At 55.0% G+C, this 11,779-nt stretch overlaps 1 protein-coding gene across 5 annotated transcripts in view; it reads right to left on the reverse strand.

The window, feature by feature from the left end:
- TMEM51 (transmembrane protein 51) overlaps positions 1 to 11,189 on the reverse strand; it is a 47,619-nt gene extending 36,430 nt beyond the window's left edge. Inside the window, exon 1 of one of the 5 annotated variants that reach the window (XM_070511011.1) lies at positions 11,013 to 11,189. The gene's annotated coding sequence lies outside the window, so the exon portion shown is untranslated. Of the gene's footprint in view, positions 1 to 9,943; positions 10,283 to 10,343; positions 10,654 to 10,768; positions 10,793 to 11,012 lie in introns of those variants that run through there. The other 4 variants (XM_070511009.1, XM_014836248.3, XM_044769737.2 and 1 more) reach the window with 4 other exon arrangements.
- Positions 11,190 to 11,779: the final 590 nt, after the last annotated feature.

Genomic DNA, 11,779 nt, shown 5'->3' on the forward strand with positions numbered 1-11,779 from the left:
GAGTCTGACTCAGCGGCCTAGGCGGGGCCTGGGAATCTGTTTCTAAGTCGTCCCTGAGCGTTCTGATCCAGCTGACTGATGATGAGAGCAGAGGACTGCGGGGGGGGCCACATCTGTGCCAGCCAGAGGGCCCCCCGGGGAGATCTGAGGGACCCACAGCTGAGCCCCTAGAACCGCCTGCGGGCTGAGGGAGATGGCTCCACGGCAAGGATCCATTGATCTGTTGTGGGAGTTTATGCTGTGTCAACTTGGTTAAACTGGAACTGCTTCTCCCAGAATCCCCCTCCCTGTCTGGTTCTAGGTTAGAATTGGCTGAAAGAGGAACCTGTGGGAAATTTGGGAGGTGGAAGTGAGGCAGCAGCCATGACACCCTGGAGGTCATCAGAGGTGGATGTGGTGACGGACAGGTGCCCTGCGGTCCAGCAGGTTTGAGCCTGTCCTCTGTCCTCCAATGTCTGTCCAGCAATTCCTTCTGACGGTTCATCCTGCTGACCAACAGCATCCCCAGGACGGCCACCGGACAGGGGCTGGGCACCCACCAGGCAAAGGCTGCCCTGAGTCTTCTCCACTAGCCTCCCTGTGGTCCCCCTCTGGTGGCTGGACCTCCTGGCTCCTCAGATGGAGATGGTCTCTGATCCCTCAGCACCCCCTTTTCACCTTCACTTCGGCTCCCACCCCCATAACCACCTAAGGTCTCATTCTTACCCAGAGGTCCTAGCGGTTCGGATTCCCTGACTCCCCCTGAAGGAGGTCATCGGCCCCTCTCTCCCACAGACCTGTCAGTCTCAGGCAGTGGTTATTCCAATGTGGGCCCCCCGACCAACAGCACTGGCATCCCCCGGAGCTTGTTAGAAACGCAAATTCTCGGGCCCCACCCCAGGCCAAGTGAATCAGAAATTACGGAGGAGAGCCCAGCAATCTGCTCTAACAAGCCCTCCAGAAGGTTCTAACATGTGCTAAGGTTTAAAGAACCACTCATGTGGGCATTTAAAAAGCCTTCCTCCGTTTCTGTTTGGGACGATGAAAAAGTGCCAGAAAAAGATGGTGCTGCTGGTTACACAACATGATGAATGTGCTTCATACCGCTCAATAGCGTGGTTAAAACAGGGTTTTTTAAGGAAAAAAACCAACTTAATTAGCAAGAAGCCCCACACAAAAGGCCACATATTGCATAACTCCATTGATATGAAATATCCAGAAAGTAGATGAGTAGTTGCCAGGGGGTCGGGGGAAAGGGGAGCGGGGAATAATTGCTTCCTGGGTATGGGATGTCTTCTTGGGGTGACGGAAAAAGTTTTGGAACTAGACACAGGTTTATGCACAACACTATGAATGTACTAAATGCCCCTGAATTGTTCCCTTTTAAACGGTTAATTTCACGTTCTGTGAATTTCTGCAGCTGGACCTTATATCTGAGAGAATTAGCATTTATGGAGACAAGCACAGTGTCCTTTCATCCTCACCCCAGCCCTACGAGGGTGCCATCATAATTCTCCCCATTTCACAGATGTGAAGTCCAGATAGGCTGACTCCAGAATCCGCACTTTTAACCAGTATGCCTTTATGCCCAGAACACTGAGTTATTTCTTGTGCAGAAGACAGAAACCAGACCTCAGCCAGAGCGAGCTTCGGTCTACACTTAAAAGCAGTCTCCCGGTCACTCAGCTTTACTGTGCCCAGAAGCAGAGGGCCGGGGTGGGGGGAAGGGGTAGCGACGGGCTCGTCATGGGTCCACAACCACAGCCTGAGACAAAGCCCTGTGGGCTACCAAAATGGTTAGTTTGGTTTGTAGTGGACTTATCATAATGAAAATATTTTAAAAAAATAATTATGATATAACAGCACCTAAAAATTTATTGCACACTGACAATGTGCTAAGTACTTTTTACATTTAGCTCATTTAATCCTCACAAAATCCTAAAACTATTCTTCCCATTTGGGGAAATTAAGCAACTGTCCAAGTCACGGAGGTCATCAGGGCCACCGCCCAAACTTAAATCTGTTACTTTAATACAAAGTAACACAGTACACGCTTCTCCCTAGGAAACTTAGAAATGGTAAAGATTCAAATTGCAGAATTCTTCGTATCTTTTTTAAAATTAAAAAAATGGGCCAGGTTTGTAACCTGCCTTTTTACATGAATCGATTAGAATCGTCCTTCTACGTCTTTCAAAGTGTTCTCCACCACCACCCTTTTTAGTGACCCTGTGGGATTCCCGTGCACGGATGGACCACAGTGTCTTTTCCAGGCCATTCTGTCGGACACTTGGGTTGTTTCCTCAAGAAGACGTTCCAACTGACGAAAGATGTCTGAACCAGGGTGTGAAATGTAGCAAAACCTCCTCCCTACAACAGGCAGCAAGAGGGCAATCAGCTTCGGAGGGACGATATTTGTGGAGCAAAGATCCTGCCTTCTCCACCCAAAACGTTCAATTGTGACTTTGTATCTCAAGCCCGTGAGGTGTGGGGTTGTTCGCACAGTAGCTGGCATACTCCTGCCTCAGTTTCCCCATGTCATAGAACTGTTATGAGGATCAATGAGTTACGGGTTAATATACACAAATTGCTTAGAACAGTGCTTGGCCCAAGTGACCTGTGTACATTTAAACTAAGATTGGAAGTACCTTCCAAGGACAAAACCTCTCTCCAGCCCCCAGCCCAGGACCTGCCTCCTCCAGGGCCACCCCAAAACAAGGTGATGGGAGGACTTGGCGGTTTCCCCACCCCGCCACTCCAGCAAGGATATTGACCCCATGAAGGCCATTTCCCCCAAACGTCCAAGACTTTCACCACCAACCGGATATGGTTCTGCCTCCCAGGAATTCCCCTAAACTCTTTTTGAATCTTTTTCAGCCTGAAATCCCCGGTAGGAAGCAAGTTCATCTGCTCCTCCCCGTGAGAAATTCCCAGTAACCGGGCAACTTCGTGCCGGGCAAGACTACACATGCATTCTCAAGCTGCTGACATAACTCCCCCCGTGCGATGAGTCAGTGCAAACACGCGGGGCCGGAACCCTCCATGAACTTAACCTCGGGTGGCTCAGCCAGGCACCGTCCCCTCAGCCCGAGACAAATCTGGTCCATCAGTGGCTCCATCAACTTCCAACCACAAAACACAGCAGAAACGATGCATAAATTCGGAACTTGTACCCGCCAGCTAATGACATGTTTATCTCCCGTTTTTCTGTACGAGATTGCTTCTCTCATACCTACGATCCAGGGTTCTTCCTTTTTTGGGGTGCACAGACCCCTTTGAGAATCTGATGAAAGCTACTGACCCTTCACAGAAAAATGCAGAGATGGAAGGTCTGACATAAAATTTCAAGCAGTTAGTGGGTTTAAAGGTGACCTGAGTACCCTGATATGTTACAAGTTTAAAATTACCCAACAATTTCATAATGATCCTGACAAGTGTCACGCTTTATTGCTTTGATGACCAGGAGAACCTCTAAAAGCAGCATTAGAAAGCAGCTAGATATGCACAGAAAATTTCTAGAAGCATATACAAGAAATCATGACCCATGGCAATCTCTGGGAAGAGGGGCTAGGGGCTGGGATGATTTTATGGAATTTTATTGAATTTTACACTGTTGGATTTTTTTTACCATGTGTAAAATTTTTTCTAATTAAACAAACTAACTTTATAATTAACAAAAAGAGTTCATAAAAGTTATTTAAGTTAAGAATGAGACACAACCCATTGTTGCCTCCATTTCTGTGACATGGGGAAGGGGGAGGTCACCAAGGGGGAAAAGGTCAAGCTACCACCTAGCAGAGGTGACCCCGCATCAGCTGGGAAAAGGCAAGACATCACCCAAGGACAGATGACCAGGTGTTTCCACCGGGTGTTCAACGCAGGTCATGCAAGTTCCACATTGGAGGGGAGGGCGCTATGAATACCCCATATGAATACCCCATATGAATTTCCTCAGCACCCCACAGCTGGTGCTCGGTGCAGGAATTGGCCAAAACCTTCTCACGGAAGTTTAGGGGGTGCACCCCCAATACTCTGGGCAAGGCTGGAGGTGACAAAGATGAGTGAATGCCAGAACAACGCTGCGGTGGGTAGCACAGGGGACACACAGTGGAGGCCAAACAGCTCCCCCCACCACCCCCTCTATTTCAAACAATAGCTCTGCATTTATTACGTGGAATCGCATGGATCGCCTTTTCTGTGGTCATCTGTAAAGGGGCGGGGGTGGGGCTGTTACTTCCTAGGCTGTGGCGAGGACTGCGCGAGGCTGTTGCCTCTGCCAGGTGCACCCTCTTCTGCTGCTGACCTGCTCCCCCTTCAGACTTCAGCTTGGACTCCACTCTTTCTGAAAACCCTTCCCTGACTCTCGTCCTTCGTGTTCCTGGGCGTCCTAATCACCCCCGGGCTGTAGTGTAAAGGCCCCTCACAGCCATCTCCACCAGGAAATCAGCCCCATCTTGGGGGCGCGAGCTGGCCCTCTCTAGTTCACCACTGGCTCAGCGCCCGGCACACAGTACGTATCAGTCTGTTTGTTTAAAGATGACTTCCCCTCGGGTAGCAGAATTCGCATCTGTCACTGTTTGAAAACAACAATTACCCAAAGGCAACTCCAATACGTAATTGCCACCCTCCAAGCTACAGTTAATGAAGATGTCATATCTGGGGTTTCAAAGGGTGTTGTTGTTTTTTTAAATCATATCCTTCCCCACCAAGTACCAACAAACCATGCCCACACCCTAACCAGCACAAGCCTGGCCAGCGGGTGTGGGGAAAATGTGGAACAAGGGTAAGTAAATTCTCTCTCTCTCTCAGACCAGATGTGAAGAGGAAAAAGTGGCAAAGACATAAAATCCACCAAGAATTAGAGCCACCTGGTCCTACATCTTGACAAGAAGAAATAGCAGAACCTTCTGGAGACATCGAGAACACCATACATCATAGAAGACCATGGCGGTGAGTTCTCTTCCTGGATCTGCCAGGATTTGCTGGGCGACCTTGGGCCCACTGCCTCCAGGACGCTTCCATTAGAGAAGCACTGGGAACATCAAAAAAAAAAAAAAAGGAGAAATACCAAAACAGGCTTACCAACCCTACTCTAAGTGCTGGCCTTGAACAAGTGAGTGCTGTTCACGCGGCAACACAAACTGAGCTGTTGGCACCAGAGTCAGAGGCTTCATGACAAACATTAATTCTTGGGGAACGGAACAGCATACCCCGTAGGGGACTCAGGCTGCATGGGGAAGATGCGTTTGGGGCGGTTAGCAGGCTGATACTGACTTTAGCGCCTGATGGGAAGGTGTCAAAAGCCTACCCTTGGATAGTGTCATCACTGTGAAACTTGAGAGGCCACCTGCCCGGCACAGGCCCTGGCCTCTCTGTCTTCCGGCCCCCGTCTCCTTTAAGAATCGAGGTGGCTAAACTAGCAGCCGTTTCTAACTTGCTGTTCTATTTTTAAAGTCTCAAGAATTTTTTAAAAAGGCTCTTTTGCACCCCTGACATCTGGAACATTTATAGGCAGAGGTTCCTTCCAGCTGGCCCTGCCCGCCACCACTCAACCCTGTCCATGCAAACCCCTGAGTTGCTTCTGGGAGCGGTCCAAGCCACCCCAGAGTTCCCAGCATCACAGTATAAAAACCAGCGGACCGGAGCCGTGCGGCCCACAGTTCTCACCAGGCTGCTGGAAATATGTTTCTCTGGTGACTCAGTGCATACCACATACAGAGACCCGAGACGAAGTTTAACTAAAGAATATTTCTCACGACAAGAGATGCAAATCTACTTTCTTCTACTTCACTTTAAGAAAGCCAGTGGAAAACCACTAAACTGATTTCAAAACTTGCTAATAAGTCGCTGCCCACAGTCGGTAAACATCAGCCTAGGGAACCTCCGAGATCGCTTCTACCATTGACAATTTCTGGGGCCTTAACAAAGCTGGGCTCCTGTTAGAGGATGAGAGGTACCAAGGAAGTCCCCAAGGTGGAGTGACCGACCTCGTCACCTGACGAGGTAAATTCTCTGCACATCTGTGCCATGGGAACACCTGCTCGCCAAGGGGCAGGGCTTGGAGACGAGTGAGCCAAATACTGATTTTTCTAGGGACGCGCACTCGCCACCCCAACGCCTAATCCCGGAGAGATCTGGGGCAAGGGGTGGTGACAGTGGGGTGGGAGCACTTGGCTGGGTTAAAACTAACACAGCCAAAACGAGAAGAGACAAAGCTTTCTGCCCTCTCTGGATAATCCTACCCAGATGGCTGACCGCCTCCATTTCTAAGAGGCTCACTGAGAATTGGGTTTTGATTTAGATTCTGTAAACAAAGCCCTTTCCCAAACACCCATGATGCAGAGAAATGGTCCCCTAAGTCGCACGGTGGTGAATAATTTGCATAGCATTACAGGATTCTGGCCACGGAGCGTTCCGAAGGAGCCAACGCAGAAAGCCGGCCGCCTGGTACTTTCCAGCCATCAGATGGTAAAAGCAAGTGAGACTCACAGGTTAGAACCGGTGTAAAAAAGCTGTCACATGGGGAAAATACACGTTACGAGGATGAATTGAAAAGCCAGGATATGAAACAGCAGAGCAAGCAAACAAACAAAAAAATCCGAAAAAAACACCATGATATTAACAGTGGCTGCCTGCATATCGTGATGTTTTCCTTCCACGTTTTCTACAAAGAACATGGACTTCTTTGGCAATCCGGGGAAGAAAACAACTTTAAAAGCCCGTCCACCCAGGGGGACGGTGTAAAGCATGGTTAAGGAAGCAGCAGTGAGCTTAATCACCACCTTACTCCCCAGCGTTGATGCCACTTTGAGCAGACAGGAACTAAAGATGTCCAGATATATACCCATTATGGTGTACCCCTCATCTTCCAGGGGCCTGAGCATTTACACCCGCTGGACGTGTCACTGTGGATACCCCCAGAACACCTGGAGCAAAGGGGCTCTTGGATGGGCTGAGTGCTCTTTTTATTTTTTTCAAGAACTATCCTCAAAATCATTCCAGACAGAATGTGGGAACCTTGGGGTCTAGTCCTAGTTCGGATCTCAGGCACGCCCCTTCCCTTCCCTGGGCCTCGGTTTCCCCATTTGTAAAATAAGCAGATCGGACTTTCTGATGGCGAAGGTCCCTTCCGGCTGCAACATCCTACGAGCTAAAGGGATCCACATTCGGGTTTGAGGACTGCTGAGTCTGATCAATCTCGGGCAAGGGAGAACAGGAGACCGGCAGCGGCCCGGCCCGAGTAAACAACACCGGCCAGCAGGCCAGGGCCAACCCAGGGGTCTGGAGATCCAGGCTGGGGCTCAGGGGAGGGTGGAGTCTCAGCGAGAGGAAGAGCCCAGCAGAGACCCTCAGAGAGCCACCTCCGGCTGTGTCTTGGGGCTGTCTGGGAGGGGCAGGGCAGTGGCGCCTGAAGCAGGAAAAACCAAACAAAGGACCTGTTTCTTTAGGGAGCCAAAGTTCCCAGGAGAAGCAGCCAGGGCACCAAAGGCTCCATCTAGGAGGAGGGAGGAAAAAAAACACTGCCAGGCCAAGCCAGGCCAGCTGTCCAGGCTGGGGAGGGGCAACACTCTACGAAGCAGCCGGCAAGACTGAGATGTTGAGAAACCACCAAACCTGGACTCAACTGGGGCCTAAAACAGGTGTCCGACCTGAACGTGGCCAGGCCTCCTGGGACAATGCAGAGGACCCTAGAGGGGCCAGGAGGGCTGGGTCCCGGTCCCCGTTCTGCTGCAGACTTGCTGTGTGCCCGTGGGCAAGTCCCTTCCCCTCTCTGAGTTTCATTTGCCAATGAGACTGGTCCGCTCCGCCAGAGAGACATTCTCGGGTCCTCCTTTCACCTCCTGTGGCAGGTGAAAGGCCATGCGCGGTCCACCTCCAAGCCCGGGGAGACTTACAGCATGGACGACACCCTTACAGCCGTCAATCGTGAGAAGGACTCCTCCAAACATCAGAGCAGACACAACAAAAGTGAAAGCAAAAGCCAGCAGCCAGAAGCAGACCCTTCACCACATCCCCAGTCAGAAGGCAGCTGAGCTTCTGGAACTTTCCTGGCACTTAGGGAGAAAACTCTTCTCAGTCCCTGGAACTCCACCTCAATTTGGAGCTGGGGGCAGAGAAGCCCAGAGCTAGGCTCCTCAGGCTCCAGCCGAGGGTTCTGAGGAGTCGACTGCCAGCCCCCCAGAGGGAGGGGAGGACACTGACCAGCACTGTGCCCCAGTACAACAGGAGCCCCAGAAGGGGCGGGCTGCCCAGTGCAAACAACAGGAGAGGGGACGCTGGGTCCACCTCCCATTCTGCCGTTCCTTACACAGACAAACTCCTGGGCCTTGTGACTTCTACAGCCAAGGGGCCGGAAAGCACCCCTGGAGGGGCCTGGGCCCCACCAAGGTCCCTGGCACACCCACTGCTCTCTGGATCAAGACAGGCCAGCAGCTTGGCCGCACATCGAATCCACAATCTCACCTTTGACCAGTGGCCACACATGGAGACCACATGTTAATCCCTGTCTCCTTTGCAGGGGCTCCGATGCAGCCCCCATTTTCATTCCCACTGCCCCCAACCCACAGAGCAACCTCCCCTCTCCTAGCACCCTTCTCCAAATTCACTGTGACCTTCCTCAGGGTCAAGAGGATCAAATGACTGCTCTGCTTAAAGAGCTTGAATGGAATCTGTCTCTTTATCTTTCTAGTTCAGTGGCCTATACTGAGCACAGGGAACACTGCCTGGCCCACAGCAGGCACTCAGTCAACATCTGCCTACTCCAGAGTCCCACCTGCAGCTGACCGCCCCCGCCTTTCCAGTCCAGCTCATTCCAGACCTCCACTCCCTCTTCTCCCCACCCCCCCACTCCCTGAGCACCTCCCCCATCCCCCCAGGGACTCTATGTCCCTGTTTAATATTCCAGCACTCTTTTCTCAGCAGGACCTCCTGGCTGGCCTCAGTCTGAGTTCTTTTCTTTCTTCTGTTCTCCCCCTGGAACAGAACTTACTACAGATACTTGCTACTGCTAGGCATGGAGGCCCCACTCGGCCCCAGGGGGTTATCATTCCCATCATACCGACGAAGAAACTGAGGTTCAGAGAGGCCAAGTGCCTGTCCACCGTGGTCACACAGCCAACGAGTGGTGGGCCGTGACTACAGGGCCAACACTCTGCGACACTTGTCACTTACAACCTCTGACTCCCTCACTAGGCTGCAGCCCCCGGAGGCCCCTGGGCCCTGTGTCCCTGGGGCCAGCCCTCATCAGGGAACTAGCTGAGGAGGTCGTGGTGAGGAATACATGGCCGCCAGCCTCCTCCCCTTGCTCTCTCTTCTGCCTTCCTCCCAGGCTGGGGAGGGCGATGTTCGGAGGGAACATCCCGATTCCATTTGGCTCTCTCACTTGGGTCAAGATCTTTAGGTGACAAATCTCCAAAGTGTGAAAGCCGTTCGCACGTCCCAGAGCCCATCTTTCACAAGGGAGCTATGCTCGAAGCGACCCACTCAAAACGAAAGCCAGAAGGCAGCAGTAGGGAGCAACCTCTGCGGCCCCGCCCACCCCGCTCCCGCGGAGCCGCTGTTTCCAAGCCCGGGACCACCCGCGCTGCCAGGGAGGCCCCAGGTCCCGGCCGCACAGGCTCGTCCCAGCGGTGCGCCGGTGCCCCGCGGCGGCTGCCACCGGCCAGGAAGGGCCTGCGCCGGGCTGGGGAAACCGCGCGGACGTCCCTCGCCCCTCGGTTAGGAAAGATTTCCTCCTGAAAGCGGCCATCCCTCTCAACCAGACTCAACGCTCCCGGGGCGCACGCTTCCCGCCAGGGCGCAGACTAGAGACGTGAGGGACTCTGAGTATTTGCCCTGTGCTCAGTTTCACCCCCACTTTGCTCACGCCCAACTCCTCACTCTTTTGTTCCTAGTACGTAAAACATACACACACACACACACACACACACACACACACTAATCTAAATCCGTAAAAAGCCTCGATTACCAGGAAGGAGGAGAGGATGGAGGCGGGGGGCTCCCGCGGGCAGCGCCAGGGTGGTTTCCGGGGACCGACTGGCAAGTTCTGCTCTAAGCACCGGTGGAAGGTGCCTCTTTGGCCGAGGGTTCGAAACACCTGTCCTCGCCGACAGGGGGCCCCGGAGCCGGCTGCCATCCCCCCAGCCGAGGCCAGCTGGCCCCAGCGCGATAGCCGGGAGACGGGGGGTGTCCCGCACTGGCGGGGCGCGGCTCCAGAGGGTACGGGTACCGAGTCCTCCAGGCAGCCGACCCCAGGCAGGAAGCTTCAGACGGGCGCACGGACAGACCTACACAGCCCTCGACTCCCCTCCAACAACAGTCAGTCCGCGGGGCGCGGCGGGGCGGAAGGAGCAGCGGCGCAGACTCACCCGGGCGGCGGCGAGCCCAGCTCGGTCTCGGTCAGGTAGCCGGGGGCTGAGGGCTCCGTGACCCCGGCCCCCTCGGGCTGCCTCCTCCGGGGCTGGCGCGATCGCGGGGCTGGGGCCTCGGGGGAATCTCGGTCGAGGGAGGCGGCGGCGGAGACGGCGCGCCGTGCGCTCGGAGACCGGGATGCGGACGCAGGAAGCGCGGCCTTGGAGCGCCGGCGTGCGGGAGGGAGTGACGGCGAGAGGCAGAGGGCGGCGCCGGCCGGGAGCTGCCTCCAGCGGGGAGAGGCGCCGCCCACCGGTAGACCCTCCCTCCCCGCCCTCCGCGCCGCTCGGAGGCCCGGGGCGCGCGACCCGAGCTGCGGGGGCGGGCACCCACTCCCTCGCGTCGGCTGGGGCGGGGCGCTGGCCCCAGTCCTCCTTCTTACCCTGTCACACGGAGCTGGCTAAGCCGGGGTCGGGGACAGATAGAGCCCTGACCTCCCCCTCTCCAGGGGCCGCGGAATTGGGTGCGTCGGGGCGGGGACTGGGGGCAGGTGTCTCAGCCGGGAGTCCTGGGTATTTACGGGTTAAGTTGAGCTGGGAGACGCCCCTCCCTGCCCGATCCGACGCGAGAGCCGAGGCTCGGCACCCGGACCCGAGCGCCGCCCCTTTACCTGGCCGAGCGCTCACCTGGCCGCCCGTGCGCCTGTCTCTTCCCCTCTTCCTGGGAAGGCCCCCGCCTCCCTCTCCACCCCCGGGCGGGTTCGGGGCGCTGGGGTCCGCCTGCTCCGCCCAGGGCTGGTGCCCTGCGAGGTGACTGACCGGCGGAGGTAGGAAAGGAGGAAGCGAGTGTTTAAAAAGCAAGTCTTCTCATGCCCTCGGCCCTGTTCCTACCCTCTCCCGGTCCCCTGGGCGCCCTCTGGGCCGCACGCCAGGGCCGCGGCCGGGGTGGAGCCCCTTCCGGGAGCCCGCGTCCATGCACAGGACCGGGGTTCCCTGGCCCATAAGCCTCCCCTGCTGAGGGGTCATTTCCAGCTTTGCAGATAACTTTCCCAACGAAGCACCCATTGTCGTCCTGCCGACCAGGTGGCCGGCGGGTGGCCCGCCTCTGCTCAGCGCTCGGAAGCTGCTGCCCGAGGCCTGGCTCCGGGGCGGGTGAAGCCCAGCTGGACAAGGGCGTCTCTTGCCTGCGGCTCTGCCTCTGCCTGGGATCGTGCCGCCGAGGCGCCGGAACTTGGGTGGGCTGGTCTCAGGCAGACCGCGGAAAACCGGGATTCTAAAGGCAGAGGGAGAAGGTAGCCCGCCTCGTCTCTCAACCTTCAATTGTTTTGAATTCCAAGAGAGGTCAGGCCGGGGTCCCTTTCTCGGTTGAGTGTCCAGCCCTTTGAAGTTCAAACCCTGAGAAAAGCTGATAGGCAGCTGGCCGGGTGTCAGAGAATCTAGCTGAGGACAGAAGG

Source organism: Equus asinus, chromosome 5 (assembly GCF_041296235.1).
Source record: "Equus asinus isolate D_3611 breed Donkey chromosome 5, EquAss-T2T_v2, whole genome shotgun sequence".
NCBI lineage: Eukaryota > Metazoa > Chordata > Mammalia > Perissodactyla > Equidae > Equus > Equus asinus.